This window comes from Prionailurus bengalensis, chromosome C2 (assembly GCF_016509475.1).
Source record: "Prionailurus bengalensis isolate Pbe53 chromosome C2, Fcat_Pben_1.1_paternal_pri, whole genome shotgun sequence".
NCBI lineage: Eukaryota > Metazoa > Chordata > Mammalia > Carnivora > Felidae > Prionailurus > Prionailurus bengalensis.
This window is the reverse complement of record NC_057350.1, coordinates 75,624,780-75,647,411: the sequence shown is the minus strand read 5'-3', so window position 1 is coordinate 75,647,411 and position 22,632 is coordinate 75,624,780. Positions and strand designations below refer to the sequence as shown.

Sequence of the window (22,632 nt, the reverse complement as noted above, 5' to 3'; positions counted from 1 at the left end):
ACTTTGGGAGACAAAAACGGTCCATCTAAAAAACAGGTACCTGTTGAGAATGAGACCCTTTATTTGTTTATTTTCCCGGAAAAAGTGTAAGAGATGTACAGAAATTTACCTCTACGCGGAAGGCTACACAGAATTGGGTGAGGGCTGCCACCAAAATCGAAACCCTCCATGATGTCAGTGTTGGGATGAACTGTTAAAAAAAGAATCTTAGCTTTATACCATGCAGACCTTAAATTTTGAAAACACACACACATAAACATTAATTATCTTATTTAATTTATGTATTTGTAACAGCTCTCTGAGCTTGGAGGGTAGGCATTGCTTTCTCCACTTCACAGATGAGGTCAGTGCGTTGCCTAAGGATGCAAAGCCAATCAATAAACAGAGCCAGAATTCAAATGAGAACTGACTGCCTCTTGGCCTGTGTTTCCTCCACTGCCTGAGAGTAAACATTCGGTAAAATGTGCCATGGGTCACAGACATGGGACAAAACACTTTGGAACCTGTGTGTCTCTCTTCATTTTTATCTTTTCAAATGGAGGTAAGAGGATCAGGATTAAATCATTCATCTAATAATGCTATCACTTCTAATCCTCCCAAAGTTAAAATCTACTTGGAGTTCATTCATTCAGTGAAATTGACGTATGAGTAAAACATAAAGGGCACAGAGGTTACCAGTTACTTTTGATACTAGGTGGAAACTCTGAACCAAGGTTCCCAGTCCTAAGTCTAATGGCTTGATCAACGTTGAACGCACACAACCCAGCTCCTTTTAAGGATTCAAGGGTACCTATTGGCCACCAATTATGATGAACTGATAGGTATTAACACTACAACTTCCCATGCTGGCATCAGTGGCAAAAGACTACTCCCACAACCCCCTTTCTGATCCCAAAGTCAAACATGGGGGCTGAGCTGTTGTTAGGACTAAAACCACAGATCCTCCACAGCATCTGATTGCCCCCTTGCAATTCTCATCCCCAGTCAATTTGCATCCCCAGCAGATTATTGCGCTTTATTTTCTCCTTTCATGTAGAGACTGCCTTTCTCAGGTTGTGAGACAGAGCACCTGGGTGCAGAGCTGTCTGGAGACCGTTGTGAGATCTGGCAGTGGGTCAGAGCGTAGTGGAGAACCTGATCCTTCCCCTCCCTGCTGCTCCTGCCCTGATCTGAGAGGACTCCTCTCCATCCCTTGGCCTGGAAAACACTTGTCACACTGCTTTGGAATTATCTGCCCACGGGATGGTCTTCCCTCCTAGCCTCTGAACTACTTGAGAGCTGTGCCCACGCCTTACACATCTTGGGCTCGCTAGTGCCAAGCATGCTCTGGAGCTTCATAATGTCTTGTAAGTGACTAAATGGTCTAGGTTCTCATTTCCTAACTGCATCTCCCTCCGTAGACTTTCTGCTCAAGCATATAGCATCACGTAATTAGGCTGCCATCACGTAATTAGGCTGTCCTAAAAGCCCTGCTGGAAAGCCTGCTCAGATATCTTCAATGACTCTCTGTTGCTCTCAGGAGAAAGCCCAAACTCCCCTGGCCACCTTTGTCCAGCCACACCACGCCTTCCTCACATTCCGCAGCATGTTGCCTCAGGCTTTGCCAATCTTCCAAGCATTCTGTGAAACAAGTCTTGCTTTCGATTTTTATTTCAGCCACCTTACATTCTTTTGCATTTCCAAGACAAAAGAGATTCTTGCAGCCCTCTCTGCTTGTGCTCAGGCTGTTCTCCTGGTTTGAAATACCCTTACCTCCTACCTAGCAAAATCCAGCCTATCCTGTGGACCCAGATCAAGTTGAGCCTCCTCCATGAGGCCCTCCATGATGGTACAGCGTACAGGCCCCGTGAGAGCTCCTCCTTCCTGTGTTCTTCCCACTTCTCTCCACACCCTCTACAAGCACAGGTGGTCCCAGGTGGCCATGTCATCATTTCACTCGCATAGGACACAATGTCCTCAACAAAACTATAGACTGCAAGTCAAGAGTCAATCCCTCTCTTTCATTTCTCCCACAATGCTGGCTCTAAGAATGGGTTCAATGACCTCTTCTTAAATTTTATTTTAACCCACCACCCTTTGGATTAAGTGATGCCCACTGAAATAAATCTCCCCATAGTCAATGTCTGACAGACAGAACCTGATTGGCCTACAAGTCTACTTTTTCTTACTCCTTACAACTACATTATAAAGGATTTCTACTATATGTTTAAAAAACGACACTTGAAGAATTACTGAATTAGCACAATTTATCATATTAGCATAACATGGATGAATAAAGTATTCCAAACAGCATTTTTAGGTGTGAATAGGATAAATGTTCTAGATTGATAATACAGATGATATGGGAACAAGCAGAGGTTAACATACGTGTGATGAGTTATTTGTTCCTCTAGGAAGTCAGAATAGCCTCAACAACATGAAATGGTTGGAGAGAATACGGTAATACCTGACTTGCCAATTACAGTGCAAATATGGTCCCATTGCACATATGAGTCACTCCAGAGGTGGAAATGAATACCGCTTACCTCCATTCCACGATATATATCTTGAAAGTCAGAAAACAGAATGAAAACTGTGAGGCCCAAGGCAGATATCAGCAGAAATGAGAATATATCTGAAGAAACACCAAACGTTATTTTTAGATGCTAAACGAATGTTTCATATAATTTGGCACACACTGCAGAATCAATTATCTCTGTTGGGCAAATATCGGCTATATCTTCAGATGTTTTGATAGATCCTCATATGTTTTAAAATATGTTCTAATGCTTACCAGACAAAGGTGACAGCTTCACATCTTTCCTTTGAAAGGCGTGCTATGGAAAACTGCTGATCTAATACAGGACACTCCATAAAGGAGTCATGTCAGCTGAGAAGTCCAGGAGGGCCGGGACGCCCTGCAGTGACCAACCTACGTGAAGGGTCACCAGAGAAGCCCCAATGCTTTATCACTGCGTGTCTGGTGAATTGTGCATGAATGGATGAACGGTCAGTCCTCTTAGTATCATTGCATTCTTTGTTGCCTGGAGAATAAAGTCCAAGGGTCTTCAACTGACATTCAAGGCCTTCCTTGAATAGAATCCAATTTCCATCTGCCTTTCTGTTCTAGTCTCTTATTGCTCTTTCTTATGTGTTGGAGGGGGGTTAAATCACAAACCTGCTACCTCCACAGAGGACTTTGTTCACGAAGTACCCTGTGTAGCGGATATTCTTTATGTCTTGGCAGTTTTTCTTAAATTTTTCTTAAAAAGCCCAATTCAGATACCACGTTCTTTTTAAGGCCTACCCAGGCCTCTCTCACAAAGTTTTCTTTCATAGGGTTATGTAACACCTTGCTTTGCAAGATCTTCCTTTATGCATCTACTAGACTATAACCACTTAAAAGTGACTTTGTATGCCCTTCTGTAGGACTCTGAATTGAAAGAATGAGGAGCTATCATGTACATCTCCTGGGTTCTTTCTCTCCAACCTGCCCGAATGGCTTTGCTTTAGGAAGCTTAAACTTCCCAGGATGCACTGTGCCAACACCACTGTTTTTATCCCTCCAGCCCTACCCACGTCTGCATCCACAGAGCTTTTACACACTTTGTAGATGGGCCTTACAAAGGTTTTCTGATGAGGTTAGCACCTTCAGGCCCAAACAATTGGATTTCATCAGTGTTGCCATGATATAAAGGATCCTAACACGCTCTAAAATTTATGAACAAACTGGATGTTCTCTTGTATTCCCTCTACCTCGTTTATTCCAAGGTTTATGGCCTGCCAGCCCCCAACTCTATACCAACCAAAAATCGGAGATGACAGTGCCTCTGCAGCTGGCCCTATTTTTGTGAAGACATCAAAGCTGTTTCACCCCTGTGCACCTACGCACCCCCTCATATTCATCCAAGCTTCACTTGATATATACAGCTAGATGCCACACCTCCCAGAAGAAGAGCCAGGCTTGCTTGGGAGGGGTGTGAAGCATAGAGAAGAAAAAGCAGGGGCACCAGGATCGCTTATTTCCCCAAATAATGTATACAGTTGGGTAAGAAGAGCTCAGGAGATGGCTGTGTGGATTTTTCATTTATGTCATTGTTTCCATGTCCCAGGGACCCAGAGGTTGGGAAGATGATGCCCCAAGTGTCCATCCTGACGAAGGCCTGGTAGTCACAGCAACTGAGTGGAGTGCTGGACACATCACACTGTCCTTAGACTAATGATCTGAAAAGCAGGCCAGGTGGGCACACGAATGACCAGTGTGGAAGGAAAATTATAAGGCCTTCATGTAATTCAGCTTTGATTGGAGAACATAATGAATGGAAGTGAGTGTTGCCTCCCTAGATCAGTTGCTGTTGATGAGGAAGCTTGAAAGAATGGTACTCTTTTTGCACACGTCATTTGGGAAGACATGTCCTGGGCAAGACACTACAGATTGCAAGGAAGGGAAGGGTTTGCAAATAGTCACATCTTTTTCCATAAAGATTAAGTTTGTATTCTTTCTAGATCGTCTCATTATAAAGTTGATCTGCCAAAGGCTATCAAGAAAGATACAGAGTTGAAAATAAAATTGCTTGATATTGTAATAGAAAGTTCCAAGGACTTTTGAGACTAAATGGCTTATTAAGAGACTGTTAGAATATTTGTTTATAAAACTTGTTTTTAACTTAAGATTTTCAGTTATTTTCCATGTAGGACTTGAGTTTACCCACAAGCTTTAAGTCACTATGATGTAACTAATTCGGTTCTCACTTAATTCAATGTATATAAAAAGCTTTGTAGTTACTGTTCAAACTAAAGTACTTGCCAAAGTAATATATCATATCCTCCTTGTAAAATACATTCACAATCAAAAAAAGGACTATAAGTGATTTACCTTAAAACATAAAGCAGAATCTTGATTTGTTGTGACAAGAGCCAAGGACATTATCAAACACTGAATCAAAACTAAAAAATATCATAAGAAAATCAGGAAGAAGTTTATAGAAAATATAAAATGAAAGAAAGGTCTTAGCATGCTCTCAAAACCTTTGAAAAAACAGCTGTACCAAAAAAAATGGGGTGTGGTAATGACAATAGATAGAATGGTAAATAATTACTAAAACTAGTTTAACATAGTAAAGGTATGTTTCTAATTTAGGAATAGGAATGGGGCTTACTTTTCTAATATCTATGACTTATTTAGAAAATTACAGATTACAGGTTATGCCATAGGATGCCAAAACTATAGTAAATTCCCCAGAGCAGAAATTTTACAGGCCAGGTTCTCTGATCAGGACAATAAAACTAGAAATTATTAACTAAATTTAATAAAAAATCCCTTCTAACATACAGATTTAACGCAAAATTTAAAACATCAGCTGGGACAAAAAAAAGCAAATCAAGTCCATTTTCAGACTGTTGAATAAAGAGGACTAGAGGAATGAAAACGAAATCTCTTTCCACTTGAAAAGGAAACCTCTCGGGGCGCCTGGGTGGCGCAGTCGGTTAAGCGTCCGACTTCAGCCAGGTCACGATCTCGCGGTCCGTGAGTTCGAGCCCCGCGTCAGGCTCTGGGCTGATGGCTCGGAGCCTGGAGCCTGTTTCCGATTCTGTGTCTCCCTCTCTCTCTGCCCCTCCCCCGTTCATGTCTCTCTCTGTCTCTCTCTGTCCCCAAAATAAACGTTGAAAAAAAAAAATAAAATAAATTTTTTTAAGAAAAGAAAAGGAAACCTCTCTATTCTGAAAACTAGGTGGGTCAGAGAAGAAATCAAGTCATAGAGACATGTGAAAATGTAAAGAACGTGGCCGAAACTTTGTTGATCTTGAATGATTTTCTTGTTTCACAAGAATCAAAAGAAAATACTTACATTATAAAGTCAATTCAAACATTACAATTTTTTCAGAGAAAGTAAGAAGGAAGAAAAAGAATGAAAAAAGCAAAAATTAATAAGTTAGAAAAGAGAAAGCATACAGAATTTATTAAATCTGAGAACTGGTCTTTTAAAGAAAACCAGCAAAAATATAGTTCTTGTAAGAATATATGAAAGGTAACACATACAGGATGAGAATATTAAAAGAGTTATAAAAGGCAATAACATTATAAGAACATATGACTCAAAATCTTATGCTGAGACTCAATAATTTCAATGAACTAGAAATATCTGGGGGAAAACTTGTTATGTGAAAACACAGTTTAAAAACAAGATAATTTGGGGCACCTGGGTGGGTCAATCAGCTAACTGTCCGACTTTAACTCAGGTCATGATCTCGCAGCCCCTGAGTTTGAGCTCCCTGTGAGGCTCTGTGCAGATAGCTCAGAGCCTGGAGCCTGCTTTGCATTCTGTGTCTCCCTCTCTGTTCCTCCCCCACTCACACTTTGTCTCTCTCTCTCTCAAAAGTAAATAAACATTAAAACATAAAATAAAATAAAATAAAATATAATATAATATAATATAATAATAGAAAGAGGGTAACAAATTAGTCCTTTAAAAAAAAAACAATTCTTTCAAAGGAAGGATATAGAGCCAGATTATTTTACTGGGTTCTTGCAAATTGTCAAGAATAGACCATTTGCATCTATAAAGGTTTTTTTTTCCCCAGGAAAGAAAAAGTAAGAGTTTTCAAGCCTAATAATAAACCTAACAAACCACTACCCACACACGCAAAATCAATCCAACAGGAAATGCAGATATCAAAAAGCTATAAAATTTGAGGGGCCTGGGTGGCTCAGTTGGTTGAGTGTCCGACTTCAGCTCAGGTCATGATCTCACAGTTCCTGAGTTCAAGCCCCATCTAGGGGTTTGTGCTGACAGCACAGAGCCTGGATGGAGCCTGCTTCGGCTTTCTCTTTGCCGTGCCCTCTTTTCTCTCAAAAACAAACATTAAAAAAAATTTTTTTAAATAAAGAATGAAGAAATGGAGAAGCATAATATAATATGTCTTTAAAACTGAGGACTTAATTGTGTAAACATTACAATTTCCCCAAGTATCAAAATTCAAAAAAGGAATTTTAAAAAAGCCTTACAATTTATTCTAGAGTTTATCTGGAAAGATTAACAAGAAAGAGAAGTAAAAAATGTTTGAAAACTGAAGAGTAATGAAGATACATCAATCTAACTGCTTATTAAAACTTATTATAAAACTGTAGCTAAATAAATGAAACTATAATTTTTAAAGTATAGTGATAGACCAAGAATAAGCTGGCATGTTAATGAGACAGAAAAGATAGTCTAGGAACTAATTAATTGTATATAAATTAATATGTTAGTATATAACATAAAAACTCACATAATATAAAATATGTATATAATGAAGCCATAATATACATGAATATGTAGGTATGGTAAAAGTGGCATATAATCAGTTGAGAAATAAATGATGAAAAGAAATATTAAGTAATAAATTCTGCTGGGAAAACGAGCGACTAGTTAGGTAAAGTAGTTGGATCTCTACTTCAAACTGTATGATGAAATTAGATTTAAAAAGCATTAAAAGAAATTTAAAAAGAGAAATGCTAATCTACCTGATTTTGCCATGGGAAAAACCTCTCTGTGCCTAAAGGTGATGGGAAGAAAATCGCAAAGGAATAAACAACTCATACAAATAAATAAGACATAGAAGAGTGACCATGTTGGAAAAGAATGGATAAAAATGTACGTAGGAAATTCAGAGAAGAAGAGATGGCTAAAATCATGAAAATGTGTTCATCCTCACTGGTGATTCAAGAAATGCACAGATTAAAGTGACTTGCCCAATGTTGTGAAGCTACAAAGAGGTCAAGTTGTATCTGAATGGTTAGAAAAGTCTTTTACAAAGTATCAGGATATATATACTCACAATCATTCTTGATGACTCACAACAGGACAGGACTCGTAACTATTTAATAATGCATGTGTGTATCTGCACATAAGGAGTTTCCTGCCCAGGTTTCTACCACTCATGAAAATTATCCTTCAATACTCCATTTAAAAAAAAAAAATTTAAATGGAAATACATTTAAAAAATATTTTTTTAAGTGTATTTATTTTTGGGAGAGAGAGACAGAGTGCAAGTGGGGGAGGGGCAGAAAGAAAGGGAGACACAGAATCTGAAACAGACGCCAGGCTCTGAGCTGTCAGCACAGAGCCTGATGTGGGGCTCAAACTCAGGACCTGCAAGATGATGACCTGAGCCGAAGTCAGACGCTTAACCTACTGAGCCACCCAGGCGCCCCTCTTTTTTAATTGCAAGATAAAGCTGAGAAAATACAGAAAGTGAAAGAAAATAACAAAAAAAATGGTGGATAACTAGAGGGAGAGCTTGTAAGAATGAGAGCAAGTCACAAAAGCATTATACAACCATTTGTAGATACTTCATTCCAGAGTTCAGCCATCACTGTACCACTGAACTGCAACTCTGGGGAGGGTGGGGAAATGGAAGGAAAATTAAATTTCATATACTCACAGTTTGTGTAGATGGGTTTTCGAAATGGCTTTCCCTTAGAGAAGATAAACGCTGCTGTGACACAGTTGATGGTGGTGAGGGGCCACAGTGTGGTACTCTCAAAACTTAAAACTGAACCAGGAATCAGCATTGCATTTTCAGTCCCATTTCTCTCCAAACTCACATTCATTGAGAAATTACTTTGGTTGTCCAGAAAGCACTTACTACAAGAGAATCGCCAACATTTATGGGATTTTCTATTCTATTTTTATTCAGGTGGCGGGAAAACAAAAAAAGTTTATCACTGCCATGGGGTCTCAGCTTTCAGATTGTCCCAGCCCGTAACTATCAAGACATATTTTGTTCACCTCTTGCAATGACAAAGCAGAAATAACAATTAGAACAAGTCAAAATTATTCTTTGTCTATCATACCATTTAGAACAAGTGATTTGTGTTGAAAGGGCTTGGATGATAATTTTCTATGAAATCCCTTTCAGTTCAGAACAAATGAACCATGGCTGCCCATGTGTGTGCATTCGTGCGTGTTGGGGGAGGGTTGTGGTGGGCACATGTGTGTGTGTGTGTGAGAGAGAGAGAGAGAGAGAGAGAGAGAGTATGTATGTGTGGTTTTCTCTTCTGAGGACTAATATAAGCCTACTACCTTAGGTCCTGAGTATGAATCTGCCTGCTCCATATCACTCTCTTCCTGAGGATCCAAGAATGACCCTCTCCTGTTTCTGAGCGTCAGTGGCTCTAGTTTGCTAATAAATTAAATGCCAACTTCTCAGGCAAGCCCAGAAATCTTCGAATCTGGCTTCCTGCCCTTATCTTTTGCCAGCCCTTCTCTGCTCCTTATACTCCAAACACATAGGAAATTTTTCTGTTCCCCAAGTACTACGGTTTGCACATGCCTGGGTCGAATACTCTATTCCGTCTCCATCCCTCTGTTGTCTTTAGTTCACTGGAAAGTTTGCCTACTGCTCTCTGTTCTTGCTTCTAGTGCTGTATTTAGCTCATTGTTCTGCAATTATTCGTTCACATGTTTTTATTTTCCACCCCTGGGATGAAAGTTCCTTGAATATGGAATTTCTCTTTTGGGTTTACTTTGTTGTGATTTTACCCAAATTTACAATGCCTTAACACCTAGCACAGAAATGCCACAGAATAGTTGCTCAGAAAAACATTTGTTTAAAAGATGAGCCTTCCCAGTCCAGATTGATCTATTTGCAATGTTTCTTTTTTTTAATCTCCACACTCGCAAATTAGTTTGTATCAGCTTTCTTGTTCAGCTTGAAACTTTTTACTCTTGTAACTGTTTATAGATGAAATTAGTTCCCAATAAATAGACTTAACTCTTAATATCTTTGGTTCCCTAGGGTCCCGCAATGTGTTTGACATATGGTAGATGTTCAATTAATGTTTGCTGAGTACATTAATGAAACAAATAATCAGTAGTCACAAAATGTTTTTGCACAAAGGGGACAGATAGACCAGAAGGCCTGAATTATAGAGTTTAACACAAAAATATATTTAATCTGTTATACTTACATTGCAGATAAGAGAGTTAAGGTCTAGTGTTGCATGGTTAGTGATAAAGGCAGGACTACCTAGCCATCATCCATTTAGCTATCCCTACTTGTCTCCCAGATTCAGAATTTTACTTATCTGAATATATGCCTTCCGATGAGGAGAAAAATCTGGTTTTGAGACAAAAATGAATTCTCTACTCCAAGCAATAATACTTGAATTGCTGAATTTAGGGTATAAATGGCAATCTTAGACATCATTCAGTAGTTTTCAATCTTTCACTGGTTGCTGGGGCTCCGGTGCCTCAGGAGCATCATGGAGTCTGTGAAGGGGAGTTTGTCCAAGCCTTACCTCAAAAAGAGCAGCCCCTTTTCTGCCTTTCCTTTTGGAGGTCAGGCAGGCCTTTTCAGAAAAAAATAGTTTGAATACCTATGGTATAGTTCCCCACATTTTACCCTTAATTTATCCTTACAGAAATTAAAACCCGGGGTGATAAAGATTTGCCCCGAGTCTAGTGTTCAAAGCAATGAGAACAATGATACCATCAACAAACATTTTAATTTTAACATTCTTTTGAAAAACTCAAGCTAATTTAAGCCAATCTCTCTTGTAAATCAGGGGCCAGCTGACTAATTCCATAGGCCAAATCCAACTCAACACCTCTTTTTGTAAATAAAGTTTTATTGGAACATAGTCACACCTACTTTTTATTGATTGTCTATGTCTGCTTTTCACTACAACAGTAGTACTGAGTAATTGCAGCAGACACTGTTTAGTCCACAGAGCCTAAAGTATTTACTGTCTAGCCCTATGTAAGAAACGTTTGCTGACCTCTGGTCTATATGATATCCAAACCACCAGGGAATGAATGCATTCATTTAGTAAACACATTTAGTCTACACATTAACAACCGATGTGAAGATCTTACCCCCCGCCCCACTGACATGGCTCACCCCAGAACTCCACCTATTAACTGTGTTTGGTGTTCTATCCTGACATTGGTAGCATAGAACCCTGGAGACCCAACTGTTGTTAATTAAAAATTTAGGGTGTATGTTCAACCAAGTTGTACAGTGACATTGGGCACTCGTATCACCTTCAGAAAGGAAAACTAAAAAAACTGAACTTTACCTGTATCTGTAGACCTCATAATACCAGGGCTGCTGCTTCACATAGAGAAATGCACAGATTTGCACAATGCAGGTGAAACAGGTGTTCAAAAAGACTGAGAGCAACAAAGGGGGAGAGAGGAGCTGTCCTGCCGGTCGGTAAGGACCAGTTTGGGGTAGGCATGAGTTGAACTCACTGAAAGACAAATGCATTTTCCCCTATTACGGTTTCATTATTGACAATAGAAGATTGAGATGCCTGTTATCTTGAGACTTTCGTTAGGATTCAGATTCAGCAAACATGAACTCAGGGTTTACATCTAGGGAAGCACATTGCTTAGGTGTATATCCAATGCTACCAGCCTTTGCCTCTTCCATGCTTTTGTTTTACCTTCAGAAACAAAAAGTAATAGGTTTAAAAGCTCTATAAATAATACATTTACCATATTTCATGGTGCATATATTTTCTTCACAACAAGACAACCAGGAAAGGTATGTAAAATAGAAAGGTGGCTTTCCACATGGATAAGCAGTACTATGATCTCTCAGTGCTAGTAGGAAGGCAGAGAGTTTAAGATAAGGAGAGTAAGAGGCATCAGGCTAGATTAATCTTCATATGCTGGAGACTATTTTTTAAGTACTGATTTTATTATTCATTCATCCAACATTCTCTGAGCACTTTAGTGTACCAGGATAGATGACAGAGGTGTGTTCTGTTCCCTGCTGGATAAGTATGTAAAGGGAGAACTGCTAGAGTGTATTAAGCTTGGTTAGGAAAAATAACTCAAAACAGTCTTGCTTCCAGATGAGAGTATTAAAATGTATTATAACTTTGATCCTAGAGTTTATGTATTTTTTTTAATTTAAAGGATAGGCGATAGGCCGAGATTAAACAGAACAACAAAACAACAGACTGCATTCTTCTTAGGAGCCATATGTTCTAACAAGCTATTGAAAATGGAATGTACTTTACTTCTTAGGGCAGTGCAGGGAAGAAGCATGGAAAAGTCAGGAATTAGATACACTACATCAAAGGTTTACACATGAGTCGTGTTTCACTTCTTGTCTTCATAGCTGATACCTTTTCCTTTTTCATAGCAAATCATTGGTTTCTTTGATGTAAGGAAGAAAGAGTGTGTATGCTGAGGTTTTGTTCATGAATGAAGGGGTAGGGTGGTAGGAGCAGGTGTCCAGTCTGGGATGATAAAACTCTAAAGTAGGTCTTCAGTTTGCTCACTGGGTTCTTGGGTACCTGAACCCTCTGGTACTTCATTTTTCTCATGTATAAAATGAATGTGTTGGAATATCTAAATGATCTCCAAAGTCTCTTCCAACTCTTTTACTCTAAAGCTCTATGACTATCTAAGAATTTACCTTTTTTTTTGCTTAAGTTTATTTATTTATTTATTTATTTATTCATTTGGAGACAGAGTGAGCAGACAAGGGGCAGAGAGAGAGGGGGAGAGAGAATCCGAAGCAAGTTCTGCACTGTCAGCATGAAGACTGATACAGGTCTTGAACTCACAAACCGCGAGACCACGACCTGAGCTGAAACCAAGAGTCAGAGGTTTAACTGAATGAGCCACCCAGGTGCACCTAAGGCTTTACCTTCACCAATTTAATCAATATTTCCCTGGGACAGTGCTAGGCTGCAAGCTGTGAAATATGCACAGATGAGGAGGTCATCTCATCTGCCCCAAAGAACTTGAAGTCTAATGGAAGACAAAGATGGGTTGTAATAAAGAATTTGGTTGGCTTTTATTCCCAGTTCCTGGGATGTATCCTCTAAGTTGTTGGGATTTCCTAAGTTGATAGGAGTGTCTTTATTCATGATAGCAATGATGGTTTATGCAAATAAGATGACAGATGGCAGGCATAAAGAGAGTTGGTGATAAAATGATAATCCAGCATATAGATGCCAGGACACCAAAGGTTGAGATCAACTTGGGGCACCTGGATGGCTCAGCTGGTTTAAGCATCCGACTCTTGACTTTAGCTCGGGTCTTGATCTCATGGTTCATGAGTTCAAGCCCCACATCAGGCTCCGTGCTGGCAGTGCAGAGCCTGCTTGGGATTCTCTCTCCCTCTCTCTCTGTCCTTCCCCTGCTTGCCCTCTCTCTTTCTCTCTCAAAAATAAAACTCGAAAAAAAAAAGAAATTTGAAAAATAAAAAGATTGAGATCAACTTCATGGCAAATGATTCCACCAATCATGTCTAAATAACGAAACCCCAATAAAAACTCTAGACACCAAGGTTCAGGTGGATTTCCTTGTATGGCAATCCTCTGCATATTGTCACACATTGATATGCCAGGAGGATAAGGCAAACTGACACCCCAGAAAGAGGACAATGGATGTGTGGGGATCCTCCCACCAGACCTCACTCTCCCTTTGGCTGGTTCTGATTTGTATCCCTTTGCTATAATAAAACTGGAATCATATGTATAGCACTTCCCTGAATTCTTTGAGTGGTTGATATGAATCACTGAACCTATGGGGAGAAGAAGAACCCCCCAATTTTGCAGCCAGCTAATCAGACTCGTGGGTGTCATGGGGACCCACAAACTTATGGCTGAGGTCTAAAGTAAGGGCAGTCTTCTGGAGGCTGTGCCCTTCAGTTGTAAAGTCTGGGCTCACTCTGGATGGTTTGTGTGAGAAGTCATTGCATGGCACGCAAGGAAGAGGCACCATGTGGACTGTGGTCAATGCAAGGAGACTGTGCCCTGGGGCCACAGAAGGCAGAGAGGCTACAGTGTTTCTAGTTCTTCCCACGTTCATGCACTCAAGGAAGAAGATGAACACCAAATGACTAGGCTGTGGATAATGGAGAGAAGTCTAATTGCATCTCTGTGTATTCTGCTCTCCGGTACTCTCTTTCTCAGATGCTCACTGAGCTTCTGACTTTTCTTTTACACAGAGACTGTGCTAGATTGAATTATTGGCCTCATTGTGGTAGAGTGCACTTTACCACCCTTTAATTTTGGTTTTGCTTTGTGATTTTCTCTGACCAAAGAGATGTTAGCAGAGGTTTGAGGCCTGCTTGCTTGGCAATGCTCACTCTCTATGATCATGCTCAGGTCTGTTAGGCCAGCCTGGCTCCAGAATTAAAACTGTGGAGCTGACTTGAATGAAACCCCTAACCTGGGGCAAGACCAACTGATCTACCTCCTAAAACAGATCAGATTCAGCTGACCTAGACCAGATGACTGACAGTATATCTACAGAGCAATGGTATTGTAAGCCACCGGGTTTTGGGGAGAAGTTTGTTATACAGTAGTAATGTGGTAATAGCTGATTGATAGAGTCCTAACATAAAGAATATTTTAACTTTTCCCATATTAGAAATCCTAATACTTTCTGATAGAGAAGGTGTATATCTTACTATTAAATTAACGACTAGTGTTTAAGGGCCCCTACTATGTTCCAGAGGCTATGCTAAGTGTCTTATACACATCATTTCTTTTTTTTTTTTAATTTTTCTTAATGTTTATTTAATTTGAGAGAGGGGGACAGAGAGCCAATGCGGGCACAGGCAGAGAGAGAGGGAGACTGAGAATCCCAAGCAGGCTCTGCACTGTCAGCGAGGAGCCCGATGCTGGGCTCGAACCCACAAACTGTGACATCATGACCTGAACTGAAATTGAGAGTCGGACGCTCAACTGACTGAGCCACCCAGGCGCCTCTAAACGTTATTTCTTTAAAAATCAATGCAAAATAGGTATCTCATCTCTATTTTACAGGTGAAGAAACTGAGCTTCAGAGAAGTAGGGCCCCCTTATATAAAGACCCATAGTTTGTGAGCAACAGGGTGGTAAAATAAACTTAAGTCTGTAAAGCCCCCCATTCTCTGCTCTATAGCATATTACATACAGTAGTGTGGATTTCATGAATCAAAAAGGATAAAAAACTTTTCTGAATTGCCCAGGTTTCTTCAAAATGATGATGATATATGCAATCATGTTGCATGGAGAGAAATGTAAGCTTGTGAAGTGTTATATTTTATTCAGAATTAATCAGTCTCTCCTCTGACAGTCCACAGCACATTACTCATTTTGCTGCCCCGTAGTGAGGATGTCTCACATTAAATCTAGTCGTTGACACATGCACTCAGCAGACTGTGAGCTTGTTGAGGGAGGAAATCTAGTCTCATACCATTTCCTGTCCCTTACTGAAATTAGTATAGGGCCTGCTATGTGGGAGAACCTAGCAGTTTCAAATTTTTATTTTCAAAGGATACTCATAATTTTTCAGCATTATTTGGATATAATGTGGGTGTGATTCTCCTAAACAGGTGGCTTGCTTTATATTATGGACTTTTCAAGTCATGTAACTCAAATTTCCAGAGCCTCCTGAACCCACCTGAACCACATGCAAGATTTTGAATGTGCCTCATGAGGCTTTTAAGGTGAAAAGATCTCTGTCTTCCATGATATTCTCCAAAGGGACCAAGAACCAAAAAAAAAAAATAATTTAGGATTCTTTGAAGCAATGTTGGAATTTATGTAAGAGATGCATTTACATAATGGATGGAGTCCCTCCTACAGCCTTTTTCTCTGGACAGTACCTCCTTCCACATGCTGAAATGGTTGGCCTAAATGGAGCCAAATTACATGACCTCATTTTCATTCACAGAAATGACTGGCTTAAGGTAGACATCTTACTCAAGTTAGGTCAATGAATTTTCTCTCCAAAATATTTGCAAATGAGACACCGAGAGGCTGAGCTAATTAGCTGTGCAAAGACAAACAGAAAGGTTATGGAGATTCAATAATAGACACAACATTTAGAGTCATTTGCAAGGCGAATGAGTTTAAGTCAGATGAAAACAGAGTGGAAAGGAGAAGAAAGAGACAAGATGGTTTCTTGGAAATAAAAAAAGTGACCTCTGTTTTTCACTCTTTGGTGTTCTAGTCCTTCTCTGGACTGGGTGCTTCTGAGTTTCTATTCTCAGATTTTTTTTGAGAATTATATTCATAAACATCCTCCTATCTCTATTTTCTTGATCTAATTTGAGTGGGTTTTGTTGAAGAGGATAGAGATGCAGCTAGAACAAATTCCTTTCAAAATAGCTCCTATACCTACTAGGGTCAAATTGAGCTTTAAGACATACATTTTCTTAATTGACTTCTCTGACTTCATTTTACTATTCTGCTTGGTTTCCCCTTTACTATAGCTTGTCTTATTAGCTACCTTTGTGTTACCTTAAAATCTTGTAAGAATAAGGCAGGGTATATATAGATAAGCAGGTGCATAAAAAATTAAATATGCAATGGTATTGTCTTTGTGCCATACTAATTCAGGCTTGAGGTTAAACACCCTAACCTGGGAACCTGGAAAGAAAAGAGCCTTGGTGAGAGTGATTTTATATTAATCATCCAATTGTCAATGACTACTAACATCTGCAGATGAATGTCCACAGTTCTCAACCTGGTAGTCAAGTTCTATGATCTGACCCAACTCATCTTTTCAAATTGTATCTCCTGCTGTTCCTTTTCACATATGCTACAGTGTGGTCAAATTGAAAAACTCATGCCCCAGCTCTCTCTTGCTCATGCTGCCTCATTCTACTTGAAAAGCTCTTCTTTTGGGAAAAGATTTTTGAAATCTGTCCATCCTTTCTATTTTGGTGCAAATGTTACTTCTTCCATGAAGCCATCCTTAGTAGTTCTCTCTTTTCTCCATTGCCATCTCTGCCTTAACCCCAGATTATCAGAAATAACCTCTCATTTCTCTGAACTCCCAAAGCACTTGCTATGTTCTGGCACTCACTACTTTTGACTTTCATTTCCTTCATACATTTGTGTGAAGCCCCCTCCCCAACTAACTCTATACTTCAGTGATCAGTCTTTTCATGCCCCAGACACCTATGTACCTAACATGTAGTAGGAGATGAACACATCTAAGAGGATGTTGAATGGGGCTTTTCCTCTGTCTGAGGAATTTTACTGAATCTCATATTTGATAATGATAAATCCCAACTGAATGTAAAGAGAGGTCATGCCATATCTCTGTTGTACTCACTCAGAGGTATCCATACTGGTCCTTCAAGTGTAGCCATGCCCCTACCCCCAAGCAATTACCTATGTGCCAAATACATAAGAGAAAACCATGCTTTAAAGGAAATTGTTAAGAGCTGCAAGAATTATGGTTATCTTCCTAGCATCACTCCAATCCAAAATTAGGGGAGGTCATAACTACTCGAGGAGAGACCTGAAGTGTCTTGAGGGGGAAGATTGGCTTGCCACCTTCGGTTGCAGTATCAGAGGAGAAGGGCGGGGGGCAGCAGCAAGAAAAAGCTATATATCTATCCATTAGGTGAAGTGGAAGCTATGGAAATTAGCCAGGCTGGGGCTGTGTTGGAAGGAATCCTCCCAGTGGGGGCAGTCTGCGGGGGCTAGGGAGCCAAGCAGTAGAAAAAGTCTTCATGGTGTTTACCACCAGCAGGCAATTGTTGAAAGGAATCCTGGGGAGTCAGAGGGAGAGAATACCACCCATGTCAGGAAGGAGTCTAGTCCAGAGCAATTCACAGGAATCTGAAAAACCCCCAAACTCACCAGTGATCCCATACCAATTGCCTGAAGTTTAGATGCCTGCCACATTAGAGGGTACTTGACAGGACAAAACTACAATACCCCCAAGTGTATAAAGGGCCACTTGCTTTTGTTGTTCCAAGGTTCCCTGAGCAAGGGGCCCAAGGAAAGTAGAGAGTATGGCCTTCTCTCCCACTGCTTGCTTCAAGGTCAGGTTTGATCTAGAGGAAGAAAAAGTTTGACCTGGATGCAAACACGAAATGTTCATTTACGATACCTAGACTTTTGATGTCTGAAGATGAAATCATTTTAATACCTGATATTGACCAGGAAGTGATGTGCCCGTGGGATGATTGGGTTTGCAGTGATGGAAAAACAATAGCGTTTGAAGGCAGAGGAGAAAAACACAAACACTACTACCCACGTTTTTGGATTTTGAATCAATCAGCCTAGCTGTACGCATTCTAACTCTGTTCAAGGGCTCACTGAGTTAGCCAGTTATTTCAAAAGAAGAAAAAGAGATTAGGTGCAGGGTGGTATCATTCATCTTGCTGTGAGTGCTTACAGTGTGTGACATACTGTGTTGTACCCTTCACATGCATTGTTTTGTCTGATCCTCACAACCATATGAGAACATTTCATGTCAGAAAATTATTTCATAAATAATTTGCCAAAGTTCCAGGGATAGGGAGTGGTGGAGAATAGCCATAGCCTTCACCTTTGTGCTACTGCTGCTAGCTTAGCTCCTGGAAGTTCCTGGTGGTTTTTCTTCTTCTTCTTCTTCTTCTTCTTCTTCTTCTTTTCCTCTTAGCATCATCGACCATGTTCACAAGTAAATCATACAAAGTACTTAAAAATAGCCAACATTGTAAAGGCAATATCATTGACTCAAAATGTTCCAGTCATGTGACTATTAATAATGCACAGAAAAATAGGCTAATGGACTACAAATACACATTTGCACCCTAAGAATCGAAATTGATGTCACTTATGTTTCTGACACTGGTAAATTTTACCACAGGGTTGATGTATCTGTTTCATGTTTTAAGATGCTACATGAAATTCTCAAGGTTATTGATATCCTGCATTGTCTGATTTTTTTTTATCTGTTTTCATAACAGTCCCATTGTTGAACAAGGAAAAAGAGATGACTATGTCATTCTTTTTCTTTGCTCTCTGTTGAGGCACTCTCCTTACTCCCTTATTAAGAGTTAGTATGAAGCCCTGAGTTCTTGGATAAGAAATACTTTATCGCAGTGTCATCGCAAAGGAAGGAAATGAGCAGTAGCTGCTGTGAGTCACACCTTGCTTTTGAGAGAATTTCTAGAGTTAAATGCTCGCATTTGTTCTCAACATGTCAAAGACCTAGCAAAAATCTGGTTTCATGTCAATGTGAAACATAGCTGAATAATGGAAAGTGACCTTTGGGTTTTAAACATTTCCCTTTCTAGGTTTCTTGTACAATTTTCTATGTACAAGACACAAACCTACAAGGAACTCAGAATACATTGACCATTTTATGAAGCTAAGACTTATTTCCTATCAGGATGTTTTAGTGCCAAATCTCAGGACTTCAAGCCTCCACTTACTGCCAACACCTCTTTCAAAAAATTCACAAGTACAGTGGTTTCAGTAGTAAAGGTGTATCTTTCTCAAAAGCGTTTATTTGTATGAGCATTTCTAGAATGTCATGGGTAAATAAATACAAATAATGCTGTTTATTTTGCTGAAGTACTTACTTGTTAAACAGACCATCAAGGTAATGGCTACGTCTTGCATGAGATACTGGTAATTCCCAAAGAGCTGTAGCTGCTGGAAAGGAAATAAAAGTAAATATAAATGTTGCTTCTGCCATTGTAGCATTTTTATTATTGCCAACTCTCTTTCTGAACGTAACCAGGAAGCAACTGTTATTTTTCTCTCCTCCTTAAAAAGAAAGTAACTTACCTATGATCTTTAGCATCTCATGGTAGATAATGAAGCCAGATCACTATTTTCCCAGTGTTTAACTTAATTCCATGTTAGCAACAAGAGTCAGTCCAGGGGAAACACCCGGGCTTTGGCCACAGTATTCTGACAGCTGTAGTCTCAGCCTGGACATTTGAATTCTCGACATAAGATACCCGCTGGGAACTTCAAGCTTAAACATTTGAAATCCAAGCCTCAAATCATTCAACAGGTGTTCCTATCCATCCTATCCATGGATTGAGTTCACAAATAGTTCTCTTGGGGTCCATTCACTTTTACAAACTGAACAACTGCCACTATTCCCAAGGAAGCCCATTATAGACTTCAGTCTGGTATGCTTGACTTTCTAAGGTCTGTGTAGACATAGAAGTTATTTGAAGTTTACATTTATGGAGTCATATATAAAAGTCAGCATATAACCTCCAGAAATTTGCCTTGCAATACCTTTTGCAGCCAGGTCTGTTTATGTGCTTCATAGCTGCTGACTGAGCACTAACTTATAACGTGGTCTGAGCCATTATAGATCAGATTTATGCAAATGAGAAATATTTCTGGATTTTTAGAGTGTGAACCCAAGGCCCTGAAGTTTCTAATTTAAGGTCTCTGGGGGACACTCTTTTCTGGGTCTAAACCATCAGAATGAATGGCTTCAGGCTAGACTATCATTCCAATTCTGTGTGTGAAGACTTTGAACTGAGAACTTTTCAGATTTTTAAGAAGATACAAATGATTCTTCATCCTCCTTAAATGGGTTCCCAATGGTTCTCATCCTCTAATTCTCTGTCCTCTTTACATTTCTTTCTCACATCCTTCCTCTTCTTTCCCCCTCAGAATGGTGCAGTTACATATAGGCAGGGTGACATGAAACAGGGAGGAATTTTCACAGGCAGCTTCAGTATTTGTTCCGGAAGCCATTTTCATAGAACTATGGGGATCTGCCAGCCTGACCTCCCAGAGGCATATAAAGGCTTGGCCAAGGGCAAGATCTAGTATGTTCTTAGTGATAAAGGCAGAATTTGAATCTAGGTTTTCTGACTCCCAGTCCAGTTTCTGTTTCTACCCACCTGGCTGCCCCTTAGCCCTCTGTGTGTGCTTCTTGTGCATGATAGCCCACCAGATGCTAGAGACCTGTGGTCCTCATTCATGTCTCAAATATCCCAGGAAAGCAGTATAGTAATAAATGCTCTCTGAAGCACTCCCTGAGTCTGTTGGATCATTTTACTGTAGAGCAAGTTATGACTGAAATAATGATTTTCAACTTATACATATCTCTTCCATATAGCTATTTAATTTGTAAGTGATTATTTGTAAGTGATTATTTTTATCATTTAATTGCAAGTCTTTTTTTTTTAATTTTTAAATGCTAATCCTTTACTAATGACATGTCTATGTGTCTAACTTCTGCGTGACTTCAGAAGTAAAGCTCCAATATGTTTTTCTAGTTTTTGAGCCCTTTAAGGTCAAATTCCAGAACTTCTCTTTCTTTTTATCTCTTCTTAGTCTTTTGCCCATAGTTGGAGACTGACTTCTTGTTGAGTTGTATTTACGCTGTTCTGAAGTTCTCTTCATACTCCAAGTGGAGAACTAAATGCTTGAAGAGGTCAAGTATCTTAGGTTATCTAGAAGAAAACAGCACTGCTAGAAAACTGATCTCTAGCTACTTATTTCTAGCTCCATGCTGTGTGTGCAGTTATGCCAAGTTCCCAAGTTTGCAGACATCTGTTTTGAGAAATGTCATTTATTTATAAAACATTAAATCCTGTGTAGGACCCACACCCCCAAGTACAAACCAAGTATGTAAATGCAATTAAAACTGGGAAGAAATTATTTTGGTTCATACCCAATAGAGCAGTGATGCACCAATAAGTTGGATTATGCCATACATGGTCAAGTATTTAAATACCCCAAAGGATGAAACCAGAGCAGCTCGGCCTTCTCTGTTTAAGAAAAGATAAAAATAACTGGTTATGCATAATATACATCTCCCAGTCTTTTATATTTCAAAGGGAGTTCAAATTTAATAGCTTGTTGATATACATTCACTTAATCAATGAGTCATCGTCTCAATTATTTGTTGAAACACTCATCTGTTCATTCATTTTCAGCTTCTATCATGACCTCACTCATTGACTCACTTTTATTTAGGGCTTATAAGGTACCAGCATTGTGCTAAGAGTCATGGAGGATATAAATGAATCAGGCACAGTCTTTATTTTCAGTGAATTCAAAAGATTAACACATATATTACAAACACATGACATGATGAGATACAAAATGTCAAGCATTGACTCAGCTGTGACTCTTTACATCCTAACAACAGGCTTCTGAGAACTGAAGTCTGTATGTTTTGGAGTCCTATGGAGACATTAAGCTAAAGGACAGGTGCTTTTGCATGTTAGGAAGTACGGGTGTGACTCCAATATGTGAGATGAATTGGCTTTTGTTGGTTTCCATACTCCAGAGAGAACCCATGGTAATAATCTGAGCTGGTGTGCCCTTCAAAAGACATAAAGACAACAGTAAAAACCGCAGGTTAAAAAGTAAATATCCACCCCACCTTGAAAAATCCTGTTTGGCTGCTATTCCCTTAACTGAGGCTTGGTGTGGTGGTGGGTTATGACAGGCCAAAGAAGACAACACAAGGCAGGAACACGTGATGGAGGGATGGTGAACTTGGCAAACAACCCCTCCTGCAGCCTGCTCTCCTCAAAGCAGAAGCGAATTCACATGGGGGGGCAACCCATATCACCACCACAACCACCACCACCACCCCACATTGACATGGGCATTAGTGCTACTTGAAGCCTTTGTCAATGAAATGAGGACTCGAGAAGGAAAACCTTAAAAGACAAACTAATAACCACCTGGGCTCAGGCAGGATGAGAATGTTTGGGAGGGATGGGCCAGGATGTGTTGGGCAGATGTCCTCCACCAGGCTGTGAGGCACTAACATTTGTTTTCAGCACAGAGGGTGCAGCAGCAGACAAGCTGAGAGTGGGTCAGGCATGTGAAGCCTAGACCGTTTTCTGACATAAACTTTGTGGTTTCATCCTTTTTCTCCTTTTGTGAAGGGCTCAAGAAGCCATTCTAAATAAAGTATGGGTCTCCAAAATTAC

General features: G+C 39.7%; 1 protein-coding gene and 1 long non-coding RNA gene across 3 annotated transcripts in view; one reads left to right on the top strand and one right to left on the bottom strand.

The window, feature by feature from the left end:
• LOC122491601 (phospholipase A and acyltransferase 1) overlaps positions 1–22,632 on the top strand; it is a 76,356-nt gene that overhangs the window by 29,774 nt on the left and 23,950 nt on the right. Inside the window, exons 5-6 of one of the 2 annotated variants that reach the window (XR_006299389.1) lie at positions 2,812–2,988; positions 4,092–4,850. The gene's annotated coding sequence lies outside the window, so the exon portion shown is untranslated. Of the gene's footprint in view, positions 1–2,811; positions 2,989–4,091; positions 4,851–22,632 lie in introns of those variants that run through there. The other variant, XR_006299390.1, reaches the window with a different exon arrangement.
• On the bottom strand, positions 114–8,600 carry LOC122491604. The gene is made up of 3 exons (XR_006299391.1): positions 8,404–8,600; positions 2,526–2,614; positions 114–190 (listed from the first exon to the last, which is right to left on the bottom strand). It is a non-coding gene; the product is annotated as an uncharacterized LOC122491604 (long non-coding RNA).